This window comes from Paroedura picta, chromosome 5 (assembly GCF_049243985.1).
Source record: "Paroedura picta isolate Pp20150507F chromosome 5, Ppicta_v3.0, whole genome shotgun sequence".
Taxonomy (NCBI): domain Eukaryota; kingdom Metazoa; phylum Chordata; class Lepidosauria; order Squamata; family Gekkonidae; genus Paroedura; species Paroedura picta.
In genome coordinates this window covers 60,522,611-60,547,106 of record NC_135373.1, presented here as the reverse complement: position 1 = coordinate 60,547,106, position 24,496 = coordinate 60,522,611, and positions in this window count along the sequence as shown.

The following is a 24,496-nucleotide window of genomic DNA, read 5'->3' as shown; positions in this document are numbered from 1 at the left end:
GTTCCCAAACATTTTTGAGCCACATTCCTTGTGTTCCCCCTTCCCCCCCAAGAACACACAGCTCTTTCCTGGTGTTAGGTCTACTGTGAATTTAAAGCACACTGTATTGCCTACACTTCTTGTTTGGTTGTTTTGCAGTGGCCATATTTTAATCTGAACACACACACACACACACACACACAAGTCTTCAGGTGATGGCTGGAGAGAATTAGACTGACAGACAGACAAGCAATGGAAAATCCCATGACCAGGAGCAAGCAGGAGAAGACTTTCCCAATCTCCCAAATATTTGGGGAAGAGTTACCCACCCTGGGTTAAAAATTCCTGGAGATCTGGGGTGGAGATCTGAGATGGATAGAGTCTGAGGGAAGGAGCTCAGCAGGAATATGGTCCTAACCAGGCCACCTTCAGAAGCTGTCATTGTCTTCAGGAAGCTAAGCAAGGTTGGCACTGGTCAGCACTGGGATGGGAATTCACTAAGGAAGTCCAGGGTCACCACTTCCCAGAGGCAGGCAGTGGTAGGAAGAGTCAGACTGCTGACCCACTACTGTCCCCAAATTTCTCACCCCCTCTACTGCCCCAAATTTTCTCACTGCCCTACTGGATCCTTCCACCACCCCTGGGGGGGATGTACTATCCACTGGTCCATCTTGTGTAGTACCATCTAGATTGAGTGTTGGTTCCAGGGCACAACTGGCCTGACCGGAGTTAAACATGACTAAGTGAGAAGTGATGTTAAGCCACCATTGGTGCAGTGGCCACCCCTTCTCACTCTCAGAAGAAGGGGAGAGTCCTCTCAGATTGAGTGAAGTATATGAGAACCTCCTTAACAGAACCAAACCGACCTCCTTAACAAGACCAAAGTGTCAAGGTTGACCTGTCTGGACTCCCAGCAGTCTGATCACGAAGGTTTTCTGGTAGCTCCCATTTACAGCAGACAGCACTATCTCACTATTAAAAAGATACTTGCCTTAATGACAAATAATGATCTGGGGAAATACTTCTCAGTGAAACTTATGGAAGTAAGGAAAGATAAATCAAATAATCAAGCTTCTAGGACACCTGTTGAGAAGCTATTCTTTCTATAGCCCTTTGTAGAAGCCAATGAAATGATAGCATTCTGTTTCCAACAATGGCCAGTCCAATGCCACAGAAGTCACCTCAAAGAGGGCCTACTAGAACATCCCCACTCTCCCACACACAAACCACACCCCCTCCCAATTGCTGTCAAGTAGCTTGGCAAGGATATGTAGAACTAGAATGAAGATATACTAATTATTCCTGTACAGTTTAATATATTGCTGTACAATAGAACTCAATTGAAGGACTATTCATAATGGAAACCTGATTGTTTGGATCAAGATAAAAGGTAGTAAGTCTTATGCAAAGAAGAGAGGCTGACCTTTCAAACCCTTCTGGACATAAGAGTGGAGAATTTTATATGGCAAACTGCATTTTTATGAACTAGAAATGAAACATAATTATCAGCTATGTCCTATTAACCTGTTAATAACTAAACTTCATCATAAACCACTTTAGCCAAGAGCATTTTGTGCTTCAGCAAGCAACTGTTATTACAATTGCATGGCAAGTTTCTCAACAGAAGACTTGCAACAAGATCTTGTGCACGGTATGACAATGACCTTTAGATACATAGTTGATTTTTCTCAGTAAAAAGACCAGTGCACTTTCTTGGCCTTTGCTTTTCCATTACAACAATTTCAGATTCATGTTTAGTCCTATTTTCTGCAAGGCAAAGATGAGAGGCCCACCTCTTTCACAACCAGTTTGGTGTGTTCTGGTATAGAAAGATGGCTGATCTACAGTACATCTGCCGACATTACCAAATTACATAAACACCATTATAAAATACAAATAAAACCACAATATTTTAAAAATTCACCTATTTCACATACATATTCTCCCAACCAACCTTCTATTTTTCAGTTTATGTTCTTTCTGTTCTTGGGGCTCAAAACTGATCCAAGATCTTGTCATATGTCACCTTGACAATTGCCACCTCATTTTCTCAGGACTTCTGTATTCAGCATAAATGCCTTTTCTTCACTACCTCCACACTAGGAATGTTCCTTTCAAGTCTCATATTTTGCCTTCTTCCTGCCTTAGCTTCTTTGTTCTTGGGACGATCAATGGACACCCTTATTATATGAGGCAGGGCTACTGATTTCATCATGACTGATGGCAGGGGGTGCTGGGCTTCTGAAGGTTTCTTTTGACTATCTGTGTGCAGTGGCATTGTAAGTTGATGAAGGTGACAGTGTTGATAATCTCTTTAGCTTCTAGAATGTGGCAAACTATTTCTATAGAATATTTATCATTCTTAAAATTGGCTCCTGATAGTGACTTTAACATAAAAGGTATATCACTTGTTCTCATGTGACAACAGACCTTCTCATCCACCCGTATTCCTCTGTCTCTCCCATTTTTTGAAGTTAAGGTATTATCTGCTTTGAGTTGGCAAGTCCATCTTTGTTCATCTAGTTGTCAAAGGTGAAGCTACCCTCCTGATATGGCTGGCGATACAACTAAGTTCTAAGTAGACATTTTAGATATCTGCATATGAATTCTAGAATCTCCCTAAAGGTAAAGGTAAAGGTATCCCCTGTGCAAGCACCGAGTCATGTCTGACCCTTGGGGTGACGCCCTCCAGCGTTTTCATGGCAGACTCAATACGGGGTGGTTTGCCAGTGCCTTCCCCAGTCATTACCGTTTACCCCCCAGCAAGCTGGGTACTCATTTTACCGACCTCGGAAGGATGGAAGGCTGAGTCAACCTTGAGCCGGCTGCTGGGATTGAACTCCCAGCCTCATGGGCAAAGCTTTCAGACGGCTGCCTTACCACTCTGCGCCACAAGAGGCTCTTTGAATCTCCCTAATCTATAACAATTTTCTCTGGTTCTTCTTAATGATACCTTGTGGATGCAGTGAACCAAATTGTCTCATATCTTTTTCCAAGAAAGGAACAGATGCTGCTGCTTAGAAGCAGGATGGTCTTTTGACCACTCTCCTCATTCCTTTTTGTTTCAGGTTCCTTTTTCTAAGCACTGAAGAGTAGAGACTGGCCCTTAAATTTCTTTTTTTTTATATGCCATGCATAATAATGAAAAACCTTGTCGTTCTAATGCTAATGCTTCACATGCTTTTAAATGAAGCACATGAAATTACCTTACAATCAGACCAATCAGACCATTGGTCTACCATGGTCAACTTTACCTGCTTTGACTGGCAGCAGATATCCAAGGTCTCAGATCCAGGGTCTTTCACATCACCTCCTACCTACAATGCAGATACTTCATCACTGAGTTGCAGGTCCTCTCCAAATGATAGATTGAATCTCATCTATTGAAATTATTTGGCTTGAAGCTCTCAAACTACCACAAGATTCTTGTTTTAATAGGGCTCGCAGCTGGGCATCTGTATTTCCAAGATGAAACTGACCATTTTGAAGCGTCATCCACTTGATTTCTAGGAGGGACCCTGAGCTTGAAAAACATGCTGCTTCAAGAAGGCACAGAAAAGAATCATGAATATTGAATCAGGCAAAACATTTCTCATGATAGAAAGAATGTTATTGTCTCCATTATGAATGCATACATCTATGCACTTAGTTTCACCTCTACAACCCCACTAAAGGCGAATCTACTCCCTGGTCAATAGGTCAGGAAGTGTTTTAGTATTGTTACCAAAAATAAAATATTGGCTACATTTAGTGACATCAAATTTGAGTTAGAAATGGGGGGAGGGAGTCTGGGTCTGACTATTATATAGAAAAACGTGTGATTCATTGGTATCTTGAAATCATGAGTTTTAGCTACATGTGCTTAGCAATTCATCTCTTCTGCTTGTATACATTTGGCTCAAGGATGCTCTTTCCTTTAGAAAATCCTTCTCCCCGTTCAGCAGTAGCAGGCTCCTTTGATCAGTCCAGTGTCTGCTCCAATCTAATCCAATTTAGCTCTGCAATTGCACCTTGGCCATATTCTTTCAGATTAATATAGATCTTCTTGCAATAGAATTCACAAGGTCAGTCTTCCTTGTGATTTTTGGATATAAATATAGCTGGGGGGGGCACAAACTGATATCTATCGGAATGCTGCCTTGGAATATAGGGAGCAAGATTTGTCTAGGATTCTCCCCCCCCCCCAAAAAAAAAGATATAACATTATAATAGCATCTCTAGGGTTTGAATGGACAACAGCAGAGGGGCATTTTACTACTTTCCGATATGTCCTACAGTGTTTTTCGGTGTTTTAAATTATACTCAGTTTCTAGTATACACTCAGACAAACAAATTTCTTGGTTGCAGTTTTGCACATCAGGTTGAAATCAATAGGATTTAAACTTTTAAACAGAACTAACTATATATAAGAGCCTCTTGTGGCGCAGAGTGGTAAGGCAGCAGACATGCAGTCCGAAGCTCTGCCCATGAGGCTGGGAGTTTAATCCTAGCAGCCGGCTCAAGATTGACTCAGCGTTCCATCCTTCCAAGGTCGGTAAAATGAGTACCCAGCTTGCTGGGGGGTAAACGGTAATGACTGGGGAAGACACTGGCAAACCACCCCGTATTGAGTCTGCCATGAAAACTCTAGAGGGCGTCACCCTGGTGCTTGCACAGGGGATACCTTTACCTTTTTAAACTATATATAAGATCAGTTGGAAGATAAGCACTTGAGGAGGAATTGCAAGAGGAAACAAGGAAGGTAGGGTATAAGACTGTGCATGTAATATTTAATGGCTTCTCAGTGCAAACGCTGTTGTATTATGGTGTGATCACCTAAAGTTTAAATTCCAAAGATGGAGAACCCACCACCTCTGCAGGAAGCGTATTCCACTGAGAAACTGCTCTAACTGTCAGGAACCTCTTCCTGATGTTTAGATAGAATTTCTTTTGCATTGATTTCACCCCATTAGTTCTGGTCCGTCCCTCTGGGGCAATCTTGAATATATGTATTTTGCCAGGAATTTGAATATATATATATTTGCCACTAAATAATAGTTTAATCACAGCAATCTCATATAAAAACAGCACATAAAGAAGCAGCAAACAGACATTTGAAGACCTGTTTTTGTGATAATCAAATATCTGTTGGTACTTTGAGGGAAGCTAATATTGATAAGATTAGGAAACTTCTCATGAGCTTTTCTACAAAACTGAAATTAAAGCAAATATTCCAGGTAGCGTGATAAAGGTTCCCTAGAATGAATTTACTGTTCTTTTCTCTGTAAGAGATAATAAAATTTGCAGCTATATAATGGCTTGCTGTAGAGATCTGAAAATAAACTTTTTTATACCTTCTTTGTGAGGGGAAACAAGACCATGTGGGCCAATTCTGCCCCAGTTTACATATATATTAATTGGAACACATGTTCTGAGTTTATATGTGGATGCCTCCCTCCAAACAATCAGGAATCCATTTTTTTCTGGGTTCCTGGTCATGTAGAGAGAAATCTCTTTCTATGCTTTTGTGTTGTTTGAACAGAGTTGCCAAGTCCATTTTCAAGGGAAATATATATATATAATTCCTCAATTTGCAATAACATCAACAGTACAGTCCTTAACAGAGTTATACCCTTTTAAGCTCATTGACTTCCATGGACTTGTATAACTCTGCTTAGGATCACACTGTAAAAGTCTTGTATTTTAGTCATAAAAATACATTCCTGAAAATAAGCCTCCCAGAATAGATATAAGTAGAAGAAGAAAAAAGAGAGTTGTTTTATACTCCGCTTTTCACTACTTAATGAAGCTTCAAAGCAGTTTACAATCTCTTTCCCTTCCTTTTCCCACAACAGACTCCCTGTGAGGTAGGTGGGGCTGAGAGAGCTCTGAGAGAAACTGTTCTGTGACAACAACTCTGTCAGGACTGCTCAAGGTCACCCAGCCAGCTGCATATGGGGGAGCAGAAAATCAAACCTGGCTCACCAGATTAGAAGCCTTAACCACGACATTAATCACTCTTAATCACTACATCAAGCTGGCTCTCCTTAACATTGTAATATCCTTAACATATACTCAGAGTAGTATTCTGAGTAGACATGCTTTGGATTGTTTGGTAACTCACAATTGTTTAGTAACTACTGAGTAAAAACCTCCTAACTTGATTGCTTAGAACTGCACTGCATATACTGAATACAGTAGTCCCCTCCTGTCATGGGGAACTGTTCTCAGGATCATCTTGAATGGTGAAATCCATAAATAGGTAAGGGGAGACTTCTGGTTCCAGCTGGCTGGGCGGAAGTGTTCTGTTGTGCTCCATGAAGAGCTAGGGGCTTTCCGCACTCCTTCAAAATCGCACAATGGTTGCCAATTGAAAACGCTACTGATTTGCCATTATGCACAACGTCGTTGAGAATCTGCCACACACCTGAAACCGATCCGCAAAAAGTGCTTCCTTGTAGCGCTTTCAGGGAAATCCCCAAAAGTGGATTCACCCTCCGGAAAGCGCTACACTCCTGGAACCAATCTGCAACACTAGCGGGAAAGTTCTGTGCGTTACCATTGTTGTGGTTTCTACAAAGTCCCTCCCCCTGGCTCTCTCCTCTGCTCTTCCGGTGAAGCGATCGCCATTTTTTTTTCTCCGAGCAAGCGGAAATCAAATCACCGGCAAGCCTTCGTTTACCCAGTGAGGCTTCCCCGGCTGCAGTCCCTCCCCAGAGCTCTTTACAGTCACTAAGCACAAACAACAGAGAAGCCTGTTTGCTGATGTATTTTCCCTTTATTTTTTACACTGTTTTCGGCTGAAAATTGGGCCCGTGAGGGGGGGGGTCACTCGGGGGGAGCGTGGCAACGATGAAACGACAGCTCAAACACACCTGCCAGCTGGATGGGTCTCTCCATTGCAACGAATCAATGCATATTCGTTTCTTAAAGGGAAAGGGGCTGTTTGGGAGCAGGGGCGGGACGAGCTCGGCAATAGCGCTTCCTTTCTAGCGATTTTTGCTGAGACTGGAAGCTTGTGGGAAACGATGGAAACGCAACTGGATTCCACTACAAAGTCAGGTATGCATAACGACGAATTCCACTATTTTAAATGGCGATTTTTCGTTCAGCAAACAATTTGCTACAAGGATCCCGGTGCGGAAAGCCCCCTAGTTTTCATTGTCACTTTTATCACCTTTCATTATCTTCTACCTGTTCTTTCAGATTTGCTGGTTTGGATTTTGCTTGGTATGTTTCAAGATAGCTGTTTTGGTTGACTTGAGCTTCTTTTCTTTTACAGATGTTTTCTCTACATCCATGGATAAGATGTAGCCTAATTACCTTTGGATGTAAGGGGGAAACAGCTGGCATACAGACAGTGATTGAAGAAGAAGACGAGTTGGTTCTTATATGCCTGAAGAAGTCTCAACAGGGCTTACAGTCACCTTCCCTTTCCTCTCTCCACAGCAGACACCCTGTGAGGTAGGTGAGGCTGAGAGAGCCCTAATATTACCGCTGGGACAGAACTGCTTTATCAGCTTTGACTGCTATATTTACAATTTTTATTATAATTTAAAAGATATTATAATTTTAAGGATACATTTTACAATTAAGTATTTGGAAGTGGGACTATGGGGACTAGGAGAGCATTGCCTTTTGGCAGATACAAGGTCAGTTTACTAGGAAAGAAGACGCGACTCGATTTTTATTGACATTTAAATGGCCATAAGAGCCTCTTGTGGCGCAGAAAGAGCCTCTTGTGGCGCAGAGTTGTAAGGCAGCCGTCTGAAAGCTTTGCCCATGAGGCTGGGAGTTCAATCCCAGCAGCTGGCTCAAGGTTGACTCAGCCTTCCATCCTTCCGAGGTCGGTAAAATGAGTACCCAGCTTGCTGGGGGGTAAACGGTCAGGACTGGGGAAGGCACTGGCAAACCACCCTGTATTGAGTCTGCCATGAAAACGCTAGAGGGCATCACCCCAAGGGTCAGACATGACTCGGTGCTTGCACAGGGGATACCTTTACCTTTACCTTAAATGGCCACAGCTTTAATCAATACCCAAGCAGAGGGTTGGGGAAACAATGGAATGAATCTGACTAATGCAATCCTCTGACTGCAAAACCCACATACAAACCCACAAGGAGCCCATCATTCTCCCCACTGGGAATACGGGTCTCACATGTGGATCTGCCTAATCATGGGAGATGACCCAAGTTGGAGAGCCAAAGGGAGCAAACCTCCTTGCTTACCTCCAGAGCCATCCAGTCATGAATGAGCTACCCAAGCCTACCCCACAGGGTCTGCTTGTGGCTCATTACCACCTCCCTTAAGGAGGCCCCAGTCACCACGGGGAGGCTGATCGTACACCGGCTCCCCTCAAACTGGCTCATTCTCTTGTGCAAAATATGTTGTGACAAAATACAACCACAAACCATAAAGAACAACAGTACAGAGAGGGTCGGTGGGTCGCTTGCCTGTGCTGCCAACGAAGAGGCAGGACAGAGACAGGCAGCATCCCAAAGACCGCGGTGCAGCCGCTGGAGTCACTGCTCCTTTCCCCCACCCTCCACCTGCCAAACAGCGGCACGGGTAAGTCCGTGGCACCCATTAATGACAACACCAGCCCTTCCAAAAGAAAAATGATTGTTTTTGCATGGCAGCTTCCTCTTCATTTGTAACTAACAGATATGATTCTTTCAACAATGATGTGTCAGCCTCTTATGGTGATACTATTGTGGAAGAGCTAGCTCGTCCACAGAGACCAAGGGAGAAAAGTGGTTTTAATTTGCATAGTCATTGTATTCCATGTGAGGATCAAGGAGTCTTTGATTATAATATGCTTCTAAACCAAACCCTTTGAATAACTGAGACACTTGAAAAAATCCATACCAAACGTAATGACCTGACAGAACAACTAAAATATATTTGTTTTCATTCTAAGCTTTTAAGGGAAGGTAATGTTCTGAAGCAAGATGGTAAACTTTCAGAATATAAGAAGTTAAATTCTAAGCTTTTAAGGGAGGGTAACACTCTGAAATAAGATGGTAAACTTTCAGATGCTAAGAGGTTAAATGAGTAATCAAAATGTTTATGGCCAAATCAATATATAACACCAGGAAAAATTAACTTCTGATACCAGAAAATCTAAGTCAAAAAGGCCTTTTGTGTTAATTCTCTGAATTTAAGGCCTCATTGAACAAAAACAACATCATTTTAAATATACTCCTGTATTGTGGTACAGCTGTGTCCTGGAATAACAAACAAGAAGCAAATTGGCATTTATCTTTCTTTCTTTTCTTTTTTTTTAGCACAGATTTAAATTTAATTGACTTGTGAGATGTGAACGACGTCCCAGGTTTTATTCATGTTTATTGTAGTACACCCCTTTATTTTATTCTCCAAGATTACTATCTTTAAAATATTCTAGGATCACACTTCAAACAATACTATTTACACCCTCTTAGAGCTTTCAATGCCCTAAGGATAGTCCCTCTACTTCCTAGTAAGTCTTCTCTACCTGGGCAAAGAATAGAAGGGGAAAAAATCTAGTGAAGAGCCTAAATTCATTGATCTTGCTTCCCTTTTCAGGAAACAATGGACCCTTCCTTATTCTGTATTATCCATCAGACAAAGGCCCCCCAAAATGAGACAACTAAGGCAGATATGGGATTCCAATTCAAATCAATGGAAACAAATCTGATTGAATCCTTTGGGGCTTTACCTTCTGGCAAGCAAACCCACGTAATTAATAGGTTGAAAACAATTTCTTTTTCTACAGTTGAAGCTAAATCATCTGAATTAGCCCAATGACCTATTAGTCAGCCAGTGCTAGTGCTGGAGGTCCCTGTCAAGCCACTGGTAAAGCAACAGTTTTTAGCTCCTCTTGATGAAATGCAGAGTTGCCAGACAGCTACAAATGTTCTATCTGAATTGGGGGCTTCTGGGATACCTGCTGAACAGAATCCTGTGGCCTTTTTTGGTGCTAAGCAAAATCCTTTTTTCCATTCAAACCTAAGATGATTGTAAAACAATTTAGTCTTGTAAATGGAACAAATTAGACCTTGTAATGATTCTTTCCAACAAATCCATGCCAGCCAAAGACTGGAAAAATGTGTCAAATGCACCCATGGGTCAGTGTTTAAAATTGCTCTCCTGGAACATCACTGGATGGAAACGTAAAAGTCTTTCCCCAAAAATAAAAGAACTATTGACACAGAATGAATTTGTGTTTTTCAGGAGACTTGGGTACTAGACAAAATTTTGTTCTGTTCAGGCTTATTCTCTTAAATTTATTTATTTATTTAGATTTCTATACCGTCCTTCCCTATGGCTCTGGGCGGTTTACATTAAACATTGTGGAATGTTTACATAGAATATTATATCAATGAAGTAAATAAGAATCATAACATAACATGGCATAACATAATCATAGCATAATATTCAGTTTGTTTTGCTTCAACACGCCTTAACACTAATAAGCTCAGTGGACGGGACTGCAGCGAGCTTTTATGTCTCTCTTCTCCCCTGAACATCATTTGTTTATTTGAATATCCTGTCCTCCTGACTGTTCCTTTCATTGCCTATTTGTGACAATAACAGCCTCTCACTTGTGAGCTTTAAGCACTTGTGAGCTTTAGGACTTTTGCAATGGGAGGTGGCAAAAGGGTGAGTAAGAGGGTGCGTGAAGGTGATGGCGATATTACCCCACCCCCTGCCAGCAAGCAGACAAAGATAGACGATTTTATTATGGCAAGTGGTATCTCAAAATATGCTGCCTCAACCTCAAACCGATTTGCTCCAATGGAAAATTGTATAATCAAGACTCAGTGTGAAGAAGAAAGAAAAGAGGGAGATGACTCAACTGCTTGGCTGTTAGAAGGCCAGGCTGAAGCCAATTGCAGAACCTCCGATAACATCCTAAGTGAACTCTCACATCTGACTGCCAAAACTGTGAACGCCTTATTTGAAAGAATAAAGCTTATTGAGGATAAGATTGACAATATGACACAATTGTTTGCACAACACTTCGGCCCCAACCTAGGCTTCAGTGGGAAAGAGGTATGTAATCAACCTCCCAAAATACTTAATTTTGACAAGAAGCCATTTGTTACAAATAATGGAGAGTCTAAAAAGGCTAGCACACATCTGCAGTCTTCGGAGGAGAGTTTAAATTACCAACTTAAGCTTCTGCCATGCAAAGTTTGTCTGGTTGTTTGCAAGTATGGAGACCATCTCATTCCTTGGAAGACAAAACAACTGGTGATACGTCATCTAAGTAATATCCTCGGTGTGAATACTTCTTCACTTGACTTAGTTCAAGTACAGCCTCTCTACAATCTGAATCAAACGCAAAGAATCTTACTGGAATTTCATAGCCCCAGGTTTCCTTCCCTACTACTCCGTAAGAAGTTATTTCTTCGCTCAAAAGGTATTTTCCCAGTTCGCATTTTTGAAAACACTATTCTAAAACCTTTATTGCCGAAGCAGCATACTAATCCCCTGATGAAATTGGGTAGTCACTCTGAAGAACCATCAACGGATGCTCGCCAGCAAGATTTGATACAGTGGACTGATCTACCCACTCAACCATGCTTGGATCCAACTCATTTTGAACCTGAAAACACAATAGAAGAAGACCTATTGAACTCCTACTCTGATCTTCCACCTACAGAGCAAAAAGAGATCACTACCAGATTGGAACATCTAAGGCTTAAGCTTTTGAGTACTTCAAAAGGCATGCACTCACAAAGCACAGAATCTCCTCATCAAAACAATGTACCGCCAGCAAGTACATCTGGGTCATCTCAGCCGCTGATCCCAACCTCAATTTTAACAAGTAGAGGGAAGCAAAACGAACCCACTATCAGCACCAATCAGGAGATCTTAGAGGGCACTCTGCCCAATGAAAAATCCAAAAAACCGAGAGAGGAAAGCACTACACTTGCACCATCATGTAATAATGGCTGTGTAGTCCTGGATCCGGAGGGAGATCTGAATAAGATCACAAATGAGCCCTGACAATTAAAGTGTTTGTCCTGGAATATTGGGGGGTGGAAGAACAAGCTCCACGACACTGATTTTTTTAAGTTTTTGCAAATTCATGACATTATTCTCCTGCAGGAAACATGGATCCAGGAACAGGATTTCCTTTCTATTCAGGGCTACAAGGCCTTCTCAGTCCCAGCAACCAAGATACATACAAAGGGACGGGGGCGTGGAGGCCTGGTTACCTTTGTTTCAGTTGATTTAACGGTTGATGTTTTAATCTTAGAAAATAGTCAGTACAATAACTTCCAGGTCCTATTAGTTAAGGGACTTTTCCCCAGAAGATTAATATGTATTAATGTATACATTCCACCTAATAGTAGTAAGAGCCAAGGAGACGATCTCTGGGACTCCCTGGCTGATACCATAGAATCCTTGCTCCTTCACTATCCAAATTCCTATATTATAATGGGTGGTGATTTCAATGCAAGAATAGGCTCTGGGGCAGTTGATGTAGGAGGTAATAAGAGTACTCAAATAGCCACCCATGCCTATCTCTCGGATCGTTCCTCAAAGGACAGGATTGTCAACAAATTTGGCCTCAAACTTTTAAAACTGCTCTCTTTGGCCAATCTACACATTTTGCATGGTACCAGCTTGGATATATCAGGAGGTGCTTATACTTACCTATCAACTTATCGAGCTAGCACGATTGATTACATCACAGTCTCATCTGATTTACTTAACCTAGTAGCCAAGTTTGAGGTTGTTGATAGCTTGTTAAGTGACCACTGCCCACTGAGACTAACACTTAAAACTACTGGCAGTAAAATCTTGAAACCAGTTTCTGAATTAGCAGGTTTACCATGTTCTAGGAGACTCAAATGGTCTGATCAGCTTCAATCCAAATTCTCCCAATTTTTTGCAAACCCAGAAACAGAATCTTTGAGGCATGCTATCCTTCAGTCAGATAATGATGCTATCCAAATCTGGGAAGCTATTACTACTCTCCTAAAGCCATTTCTTGTTAATAACAGACCAATCAAACTTTCACCATATTCAAATAATGGCTGGTTTGACCAAGAGTGTAAAACTCTCAAAAAATATATAACCCACACCATGAGGAAAGCAAGGAGAAATACTAATGAGTTCTGGATGCCCCAACTTTTGTATTTAAGATCACAATACAAAAAATTAATTAAACAAAAAAAGCTCGAACATGCCAAATCCTTATGGAAAGAATTAGATCGGGCGGTTTCTGAGAAAAATGACTCACGTTTTTGGGCACTAGTCTCCAATAGTTTAAACACCTGGTCCCATCATCTGGAGGCTCAAATACCAGCTAAAGATTGGGCCCTGCATTTTAGCAAGGTCTTTGGAGCCCATTTGGCTTCACCCCCAACAGCCATGTCACATTTACAACATATCCCTCCTGATCTAACAGATCTCCCAGTTTGGCCCACAGTTTCAGAGGCTGAAATCAAAGGCCTGATCTCCTCACTGACATCTGGTAAGTCCCCAGGGGAAGATCTGATCCCTACAGATCTTTATAAAGCCTTTCCATCATGGTGGTCTCCTATATTAGCAAAAACCTTCTCGCAAATTAACAATACAGGCCAAATCCCCCCTGGATGGAAACTTAGCATTGTTGTGCCCATTTACAAAAAAGGGGACAAATCAGCTCCAAATAACTATAGGCCTATTAGTTTGTTAGACATAGCAGCAAAACTGTACAGTAAGTACTTACTGATTAAGCTGGAGGAATGGGCAGATGAAAATCATATTTTATACCCACATCAAGCTGGATTCAGAAAGGGCTTTAGTACTATTGACCAATGTCAGATACTTCAGCAACTGGTCTATTCAGGGATAAATGGCCCTAAGAAAGTGTTGTACGTTGCATTCGTTGACTTGGCCGCAGCTTTTGATTCTATAGACAGGCAGCGCCTATGGCAAAAATTAGCAGACTTGAACATTGATAGGCGGCTCCTATTTCTGCTGCGGGAGTTGCACTTTGACACTTATGCTCAAATTAGAGTGGGAATTTCTGGCTCCCTAACCAACAAAATTTCAACATGCAAGGGCGTCAAGCAGGGATGTATGTTGGCTCCCCTGCTGTTTAATTTATTCATTAACAACATTGTAGAAAGACTCTCTGGCCCACAATTTGTTTCTCCCATACTAGGAGGTCAAAAAATATCTATTTTACTCTATGCAGATGACATGGCCCTAATTTCCCTCACAAAAATTGGGATGCAAAGACTACTACAACAACTTGGTGCTTATTGTAAAGAAGAAGGTCTTAAAATAAACTACGATAAGACAAAAGTAATGGTCTTTAGAAAAAGGGCCAAAAAGTTCTCTTGGAGCATATCTGGAAATTCTGTTAGCCAGTGCAACTCATTTAAATATCTGGGTATCACATTTAGTGAGAGGCTGAATTGGAAACTTCATCTGGACACCATTAGAGCCTCTGCAACACGCCTAGTGGGCACTATTCTGAAGTTTTATTATACAACAGGAGGCTTCCTCATCGATCCAGCCCTCAAATTATACAAGTGCAAGGTTATCCCCCATCTTTTGTATGGAGTAGAGGTCTGGGGATGGAAGGAAAACTTCATACCTAGGCTAGAATCTGTTCAAAATATATTCTTAAGGCGAATTCTAGCCCTACCTAGGGGAACTCCGGCTGTTTTGATGAGGGCAGAAACAGGTCTGCCTTCTCTTAGTGCCCGAGTACATTTGGCAATTTTAAAACAGTGGAAAAACCTCAGGTTAGCCAACATAAACAAATTTAGTCATCAGTCCTTTAATATAATGTTATCTAAGGATCCAGCACGGCATTGCCTTATTAATAGCCTTATTGCACGCTACTCCATCCCCGATGACCTCCTAAATCCTTCAGCTAATAACTCTCACCTTAGAGACTGGATCTTCAAAAGTGATGCCCAGTTAGACAGAATGCAAATTTTGGAAATTAAGACAGCAACATGGTTTAAGCGGTTTAAATATGACCATCGTAGATCCTCTTATCTAATGAAAATCAGTAACCATAATCTCAGAGTAGCTTTTACATCACTTCGATTCGAAACGATGCCTACAGAGGTACTGGCGGGTCGATTTAGCTGTACGCCAAAAAACCAGCGTTTCTGTATTTGTGGTGCACAAGCTCTGGAGGATTTACCCCACTACATCTTTGACTGCTTACTTTATGCCCAACCCAGAGCCAAATTCCTCAATGAGACCTTACGGGGTTCTAACCTTCACTCCGTTGCTGAAAAGATAATCTATCTTTTATCTGACCAGGTTGATGATGTAACATATAAAACCGCCCTATTTGCCTTGGCTGCAAGGAAAATAAGGGCCAATGTTACAACCACTAAGGCAGCCTCTTAACACTCTTGCACTTTGTATGCTGTTTCAGTTTTTTGGTCTTAAATTTTATATTTTTATACAGTTCCTTTTATTCTATTTTACTGTTTGTAAATTTGTATTTTATATTTTGTAAAGGCCTATGGCTATATACAAATAAATGTATCTTATCTATCTTATCTAATCATAGCATAACATGACAGCCAGAACAGTATTATTAACAGAACAATAACAATGCCAATCCCTGGGCAGGTCAGGTTTCTCATGGAAAGGTGTCTGGTGGGAGGGACCAGCAGATGTTTTGAGTCAGTTGGCCTCACGCAAATGCTTGGTGGAGGCGCTCCCTTTTGCAGGCCCTGCAGAATGGTGGGAGTTCAGGCAGGGCCCTGATCTTTTCAGGGAGCTTGTTCCACCAGGTGGGGGCCAGGACCGAGAAGGCTCTGGGCCTTTTTGAGGTCTGACATGCTTGTTTGGGGACAGGGATCTGCAGCCAGTTGGAGGTGGCAGAGCATAAGGCTCTTTAGGGGGTATAGGCTGGGAGGTGGTCTCTTAGATACACTGGGCCCAGTCTGCATATGGCCTTGAAGGTGATTACCAAAACCTTAAGCTTAATCCAGAATTCAGCTGGGAGCCAGCCGAGTTGTTGGAGTGCCGGCAGATATGGGATCTCCGTGATGTCTGAGTGAGAATCCTGACCGCAGTGTTCTGCACCAGCTGTAGTCTCCAGATCAAGGATAAGGGTAGGCCTGCATATAGTGAGTTGGAGAAGTCCAGTCTAGAGGTGACTGTTGCATGGATCACTGTGGCTAGGTGTTCTGGGGCCAGGTAGGATGCTAGTAGCTTGGCTTAGTGGAGCTGGTAAAATGCCAGCTGTGCTACCTTTGCTACCTGAAGCGACACAAGCTAAGTTTAACTATTGTATGATCTTATACTCTATCAAGAGATTCCTTAATAAGTTGAAGTTGGTCCTTAAATATAAAAACCATCCCTTGAAAAAGCTGTAAGGTGAAATGCATCTGGACTTGTGTGAAATAAGAATAAAAGAATTTCTGAAGAGAGATGACTCTATATAAGTCCAGTTTTGATATTTTATTGCCATATTGGTTTCCCAGTGTGTCTGTATTGTTCTAAATTTGTTTCTTCACTGGGACCCACTCCTCCCTGTTCATTATTTTTACCTTTGTGACCTGGGGTTCCTGGCAGAGTCAGTCGTTGAGAGCTGCACACCGTACAGGATGGGCAGACGTGCTTCCTCGATTGGTCCCTTCCTACCGAGCTGCAGGACCTCTATATTTGCAGGGTTGAGCTTCAGACAACTCTGCTTGATCCACTTTGTCACTGCTTCCAGGCATCTGGCTAAGGATTCTGGAGGAGAGTCAGGGCGGTCATCTATCAGGAGGAAGAGCTGGGCGTCATCTGCATATTGGTGACAATCCAGCCCTAACCTCCTTACCAGCTGAGCCAGAGAGTGCTTAAAGATGTTAAATAAGATAGGCAAGAAGACTGCTCCTTGTGGGACTCCACATGAGAGTTCATGATGGTTAGATATTCTCTTTCCTATCGCTACCCTCTGTCCGTAACCCTGGAGGAAAGGAATCAGCCATTTAAATGCTGATTTTGTGAACTTAGACAGACTATGAATAGGTGGGCAGGTAGCTGCGAATTCCTACATTGCGCAGGGGGTTGGACTAGATTACTGTGGAGGTATCTTCCAACTCGATTCTATGCTTCTATGATTCTATGACTGTGCAGTCCCAGGTTCATTCACCAGCACTTCCAGGTATACCCGGCCAGTGTGGTGCAGTGGTCAGTGTCAGACTGCAATCTGAGAGACCTAGATTGAAATCTCCAATCTGACATGGTAGCCTTCTGGGTGATTTTGGGTCAGTCTCACTGTTATAGCTTAGCCTACCAACAGGGTTGTTGTGAGGATGAAACTGAGGGTTTTTCTGCACACGGACCAATGTTGCCAATTGGTCCCACAAAGCAGAAACGCTATTTTTAAAAGTGCAATCTCGGCGTTACGCATACCTGCTTTTTTAGTGGAATCCAGTAGTGTTTCATTCATTTCCCACAGGTTTCTGGTCTTGCAAAAATCTTTGTCCCGCCCCTGGCCGTCAGTCAAACAAACAGCCAATGGGTGGTTGTTATCATGCTCCGGGAAAGCCCCTTTCCCTTTAAGGGGGGGAAAAACACGTTGCAATGAATATGCGTTAATTCGTTGCAACGGAGAGACCCATATAGCTGGCAGCTGGCGTGTGAGCTGGCGATTCATCATTGCCATGCTCCCTCGAGTGAAAAGAAAAATCCCCCCCCCCTGCACGGGTGCGATTTTCAACCGAAAATAAAGGGAACTTGCAAATGGGGCTGTATTGTGCTTGGGGACTTAGGGGAGCTTTAAAGCACTTCTGTGGAGGGACTGTAGCCAGAGAAGCCTCGCTGGGTGAATGAAGGCTCACCGGTTCGTCGCTTTCTGCTTGCTCCGAGAAAAAAAAATGGTGATCACTTTGCCGGGAGTTCAGAGGAGAGAGCCAGGGGGAGGGACTTGGCTGGAACCGCAACAATGGGAACACACAGGTCTTTTTCGCTAGTGTTGCAAATTGTTTGCAAGAGTGTAGCACTTTTCGGAGGGTGAATCCACTTTTCCCGATTTCCCTTTAAACGCTACAATGAATCGGTTTTTGCGGATCGATTTCAGGAGTGTGGCAGATTGTGTGCGACGTCTTGTGGAACTGCAAATTAGTAGTGTTTACAATTTGCAAGCCTTCTGCTACATTGAAGTCATGCGGAATGGCCCTGAGGAAAGAAGAATAATGTAAACTTCTTCGGGCCCTCATTATAGAGAAAGGCAGGGTATAAAAGAAGAAAATGAATTAATAAATGTTGTGTGGAATCCCTATCTCTGTACGAATGGAAAGATAGTGGATGGAAATGTCGAGACATTGAGGGAAATAAACTGCTCTTTTTGTAGTGACCTTTATTTTTTTTTCTAGCCACTTGAAAAATGCCATGGAAATTCCAGGATTCAGAGCAGATGCAATTATATAAGATGAATGCTTGGAAAATAGAACATTATTTTATAGCTAAAGTACTAGTTAGATCTGACAAAAGAGACTCAGTTCAGAAGTGCTGTACTTACACCTAACAGCTGGTATTTCGATGAAATATAAAGGCTTTTACCACACATAAATATTCTCATTGCATCAAAGCTATGAAGATAATTTAGGAAAGGCATTTAGTAGGGCAGAAATCTAAACTAAAGCCTCTTTTTGTTAAAACTAAACAGTCCATACCTCTAAATATCAGCTATTATCACCAACACACTATAGTCTAGTAGGTAAAAAAATCAAGGAAAGAACACTAGCACCATTAGGGAAACGGTTTTAAATAGGAAATCAAATGGTATCAATAAGGGAATATTTAGCCCTCCTTCTGAGGACCAAAATGGGGGTGCATTCCCTGCATATGTATTTATTCATTTGTTTGTTTATTATTCAATTTATAGCCCACCTTATTCCAAAGCTCAAGGGGGGTTACAAGAAAGTCATGCCTTCAATATAAAACCCCCTCCCCTAAAATCTGCATCCAAATAAAACATCAAGATAGGGAAAATTCCCTTCTCATTTCTAGTGGAGCCTGAGGGGGACCCAGTGATCTTAAGAACCTGGCCTCAAGCCAAATCCTGGTAGAAGAGCTCTGTTTTATAGGTCCTGTGGAAAGCCCTGGCCTGGGTGGAGGCCAGGCATATTTCTCTGGGGCCTAGGACCTATAACTGATTGGTGCCCACAGAGCAAAGAGCCCTGCACAAGGTATAAGGACACAAGTGGTTCCTCAGACAGGTAGGGCTCAAGCCACTGGTGGCCTTAAAGGTTAAAACAAAAACCTTGAACTTGATCTGGGCCAGATCTGGCTACCAATGCTGCTGCTTCAGTACCGGCTGTATATGAGCCCTCCAAGATGTACCGGTATAGACCCTAGCAGTGCATTCTGCATCAGCTGGAGTTTCCAGGTCAGGCATAAGGGTAGGCCTGCCTGGAGTGAGTTACAGAAGTCTAGTCTGGAGGTGACCGTCACATGGATCACTGAGACCAGACAATCTGAGGACACGTAGGGCACTAGTAGCTGTACTCGGCAAAGATGGAAGAATGTCGTGTGTGCTACTTCTGTGACATGGGCCTCCATTAACAGGGAAGTATCTAAAATCACGCCCAGTTTCCTGGCCGTAGGCAAGATGTCAAGCCATGCCCCGGTGAAGCTGGGGAGGTGTGCTTCTTGTCTTGCCCCTTTCCTGCTCAGTCACAGGCCCTCCATCTTGGAGGGGTTAAGCTTCAGTTTCCTCTACTTTAACCATTCAGCAATGGCTTCCAAGCATCTGGAGAATGTATCTGGGGGGAGTCTGGGTGGCCGTGCATTAGGACATAACGCTGGGTGTCATCCGCATATGACAACCCAGACCACAGCTCCAGATCAGCTGACGTGGAGGGTGCATAAAGATTTTAAGTAACATGGGGGAGAGTACTGCCGCCTGTGAGACCCACAAGGAAGTCTGTAAGTATGCGATAACATCTCCCTGATTGCCACCCTCTGAATCATAGAATCATAGAATCATAGAATCATAGAATCATAGAATCATAGAATCATAGAATCATAGAATCATAGAATCATAGAATCAGAGTTGGAAGGGACCTCATGGGTCATCTAGTCCAACCCCCTGCACTATGCAGGACACTCACATCCCAATCGCTCATCCACTGTAATCTGCCACCCCCTTAAGCCTTCACAGGGTCAGCCTCTCCATCAGATAGTTATCTAACCTCTGTTTAAAAATTTCCAAAGATGGAGAACCCACCACCTCCTGAGGAAGCCTGTTCCACTGAGAAACAGCTTTGTCAGGAATTTCTTCCTGATGTTTAGACAGAATTTATTTTGAATTAATTTCATCCCATTGGTTCTGGTCCAGCCCTCCAGGTTGTTTGGCTGTCTCTGTAGTGTTGTCCTACCCTTGCACCCACTCTCCCCTCTCCATTTCCTGCTCTGAGTAATTTTTTTTAAATGGCATGCTACCACAAAGCAACATTAGCAAAGGTAAAATAAATTCTTCTGCAAAGTGTCCATGGTCATTTTGGGATCAGGCAGGCAAAAACAGCCCCATTTCTGTTTTCTGGAGCTGGGAAATTAGCTGAGAACGGGGGGAGTGATCATAAATCCTTCTCCTGAACATACAGGGGTCTGAGCACTATGCTTTTAAGCCAATTATTTATATAAAATGACTAATTGGGCTCCAGGGACTATGTTCAACATCTCAGAAATCCACCCATACAGAAATAATGTCCAAAATAACGCAAATCCCCCCCCAAAAGGGGGGGATGCTGTATTGTTCTGGCGTTTCTCCATAGCAATGTGGCAGTGGTGATTTTTATCAAAAATGCATCTGTGTTGTGGCATTACTGCGTAGCAGTGCAAAAGTGTCTTTTTAAAGAAAAATTAATTTGGGGGATCGGAAGGAGAAGAAAGTTTCAGTCCATGAGAGAACTGCTGTGCTGTGATTGGTGGCTATGATGTGATTGACATGCCAAGGAGTGGAGGGAAATGTTCATTTTGCTTTCCCTTGCAGCCTCATCAGGAGGCAAGAAGCCACAATGGGGAAGAGGGGAAATGTCTCCTGTGAGGAGGGCTGCAAATGTGAGGTTTACCATCCTGTATTTGCAAGCAAGAAGCCACTCGCATTTTACCTGTCCATTCAGAAATGGTTAATTTTTAAAGTATTTTTAGATATTATCAAATATTTATCAGGTGATATGACCATATATGGTCATGACAACCTGTCCCCCCCCTCCCAAAATGACCAGTGATGGGCCTGGAGGGGGTTTGGAAGGGTGGGGTCCTGGGTGGGCATGTACATAGCTATGCTTCCTAACCATACTATGCATGATCACACCACTGGATCCACTGGAAGAGTTCCCAGAAGGAGCTGTTATAATAGATCATCCCCCACCTTCTCTTTTCCTCAGGACTTGCATCAGCAGCAGAGATTACTGCATCCCATATCCTTTTAGCATTTATCTTGCTAAACAGGACCCACTTTGCCAACACCTTCCATGAATTCTTCTAGTGGATCTAGAATGCATAATGCTCCCAGTTAAAGCTTTGTAGGTTACAGTGTTTGAATCTAGTCCATAGATTCTTTATGAATAATTTTAGCAGGTAATTTTGGAGCCCAAATGTGAGATGCTATTCTAGAGCAATCCTCAGTATTAAGAGCAGTAACTGTGATATATCTTGTCTCCTTTAGACAATTCAGCAAGGAGCACACAAATGTAGGACACAATCTAGCTATTGGCTACCAACCACCAGTGCCATCCGTAAGATACTGATATGCTAGAGGATAGGCATGTTTATGGGACTTTACTAGACTCACAGGTCAAGGTCCAACCTGGGTCAGCTGGATCTAGACTGCTATAAATGATTTCATTGTGATGAGAAGGGACCCACAAGAAACCATAAAAGACAAAGCTTGAGGGTAACTCACAAAAGGGGCTGTAGGTTACACACATAAACTTTTATGCAACTATCTTTGTTTTGTTCCTTCTTTGCCTTTCCCTTGGGACTGTTAGCTGGAGCTGAGAAGAACAACAAAACTAATCTATTTTGATGGGACCATCCTTTATAGATGTAAACTCAAGCTAATTTCACATGACTGGTATGTGTTTTTTTCCTTTCCAGTTTTGTGTAATAAGCCATCTGGCTTAGCCAAGATTTTCTTTAATTTTCTCTCCTTTTCCTTCTGGTTCTGCAAGACATGATAAGATCCAATAAGACAATACACCCACAAGTCTTATGAATACAGTCTAGTAACATTGGGACCAAATCATTTCACTTAAGATATTAAGTGAAACTTTGAGCATATTTGCTGTGTAAAAGGATATCAAGATACCCACAAAATGAGCAGGGAATTGCCCCTAGAATATGGAGAGTGCAACGTAGAGCAAATTACATATAGCTACATGCCTTAAAAATCATTATTCAACTATGAACAAAAATTAATTAAAATGGAATGTATATCTATCAGATTTTTTTTATATTTTTTATTTTTTTTTTATATTTCCTATATTTCCTATATTTCCTGATTGTAACATTATTTGTATTCCTTTTCAGTGCAGTGCAGTGCAGTATGTTTACTGGTATAATTCACAAGAACTTTACAATCAGTTCCCCTTTAGAATTTACAGCATTCCTGTATGCCTTGCAGATGTTCTATATTGTGAGTGAAAATTTCTCCTGCATTCTACCCTTTTTATGGGTTGCAGAGTTTGTGGTATAGGATTGTACAAATGTGTCATTTTTCATTTCAGGTAGGAGCGGTGACTCAGTGGTAGAGTATATGTTTGGCATGCAGAAAGTCCCAGGTTCAATTCCTGGCATCTCCAGTTAAAATGATCAGGTAGTAGGTGATGTGAAAGAGTTTTGTCTGAGGCTGTGGAGATATGCCGTCAGTCTGAATAGACAATACCGACCTAGATGTATTAATGATGTTTCAGTATCAGGCAATTCCATGTGTATGTTCATTTATTGTGGGTTAGATTCTAATACCTCAACTACATCCAGAGAAGGGGATGTTACCTTTTTAAAAGGGTTCCAGAAAGGAATAATGCAGGACCTTGTAAGTCCATGTATACCAGGGTGGATCTCAGTGGAGATACCCCCAAATAAAATCAGGAAGAAAGAGAGTGAGAGTGATTGTAAACACAGACAGTTTTATTGTATACAAAATACTGCCTGAGAACAAATTCATCAAGCAATCACACACACCAGCAAGAGGGTGCATTTATAAAAAGGAAAAGGTAGATAATTGGAAAGTTTTAGGGAATGGATATACACCCTGAAATCCTTGACTTGAGGTCTGGAGAGAGAGATCCAAGGAGCAGAGTAAGGCGGGCAGGGAAAGAGCCTGTAACACAGTTGCAGGGGTGGTCAAGTAACATGCAAATCTGGTACATTTCCACTGACCTGAGATGGAGCACCCCATAGCTGGGCATAGGAACCCACTGACCTGAGATGAAGCACCCCATAACTGGGCATAGGAACCCACTTTCCCAGGAACACGATTGGTCCAAAATAAAAGGTTTGAATCTCACCGACTGGTTTAAAGATAACTGCTGTCAAACTTTGGTGGGGGAAAGTAAGGAAAATACTTTGATTAGGCTATTGTGAGTTGAATTTGCATGAGCACAAAAAGAACCTAGGTCAGACAACATGATTACCCTACTTTAATTAAGTTGAATTGAGCCAGCTCTGCATTGACACAGAGGTCTGGGTGAATCAAGAGCTCCTGAAACAGGATGGAGAATAAATTAATTATTTGGCCTGTCCTTGATTGAGTTAAAAAAAGGAAAAAGAGGAACTAGGCATGGGTTAACGAAACAGCAGGTTCCTTGGGCTGGACAGACACCTGTGGGATATGCCAGGATATTCCAGTGTAGAAAAGTGTTTTGTTATTGAGAGTGAAGTGAGGTTGCTTTGTTATTGAGAACCCTGAGCAGTTTTTGCTGCTTCCTGTCTTTGGGAATTTCCAATGTCATGGCAGGTGCCTTTATGAAACTCCCTAAATTCCAGACCCCTTGGCCCTTAGGCTGTAAAAGGAAGTGCCTAAAAACATCTTAAAATCAAAATAAGAGGGGAATCCCACTGATCAAGGGAGTCTTAGTTGTAGGAGGGGGCATGAACACTACAATTTCTTTTCTTTTTTTAACTTGCTAGTAAACCAGCTTTTATTGAAGTTTGCTTAGAACAGAGAAAAGAGAAAATAAGAAAAATACATAAAACATAGATTACAATCCATTATGCTTTGCCATCTTCTAATACATTCCTTAACTAACTATAGTCGATATAATGGCTCCAGAGTTCCTGGAATTCATCTGCAGTGCGATTGTTCATTAGGCTTGGAAGCTTTGCCATTCTGGCCAACTCTCCCAATTTCTCAAGCCAATCTGCAACTTTGGGTGTGTCCTGGCGTGACATTACAATTCTCAGACCATTTCCACACTGGAGGCTTTGCACCAGGCTGCGGGCTAGAGTTTGAGTCAGGGCAGATTACCCTGCCTCTTCCTGCTCCCACATGGGGGAGCATTTGGCCCGGTGCACCTCCTCCACCCCAGAATTTTGCTCCCGCAGGGAAGCTGGGACAGTGAAGTTCCTACTGCAG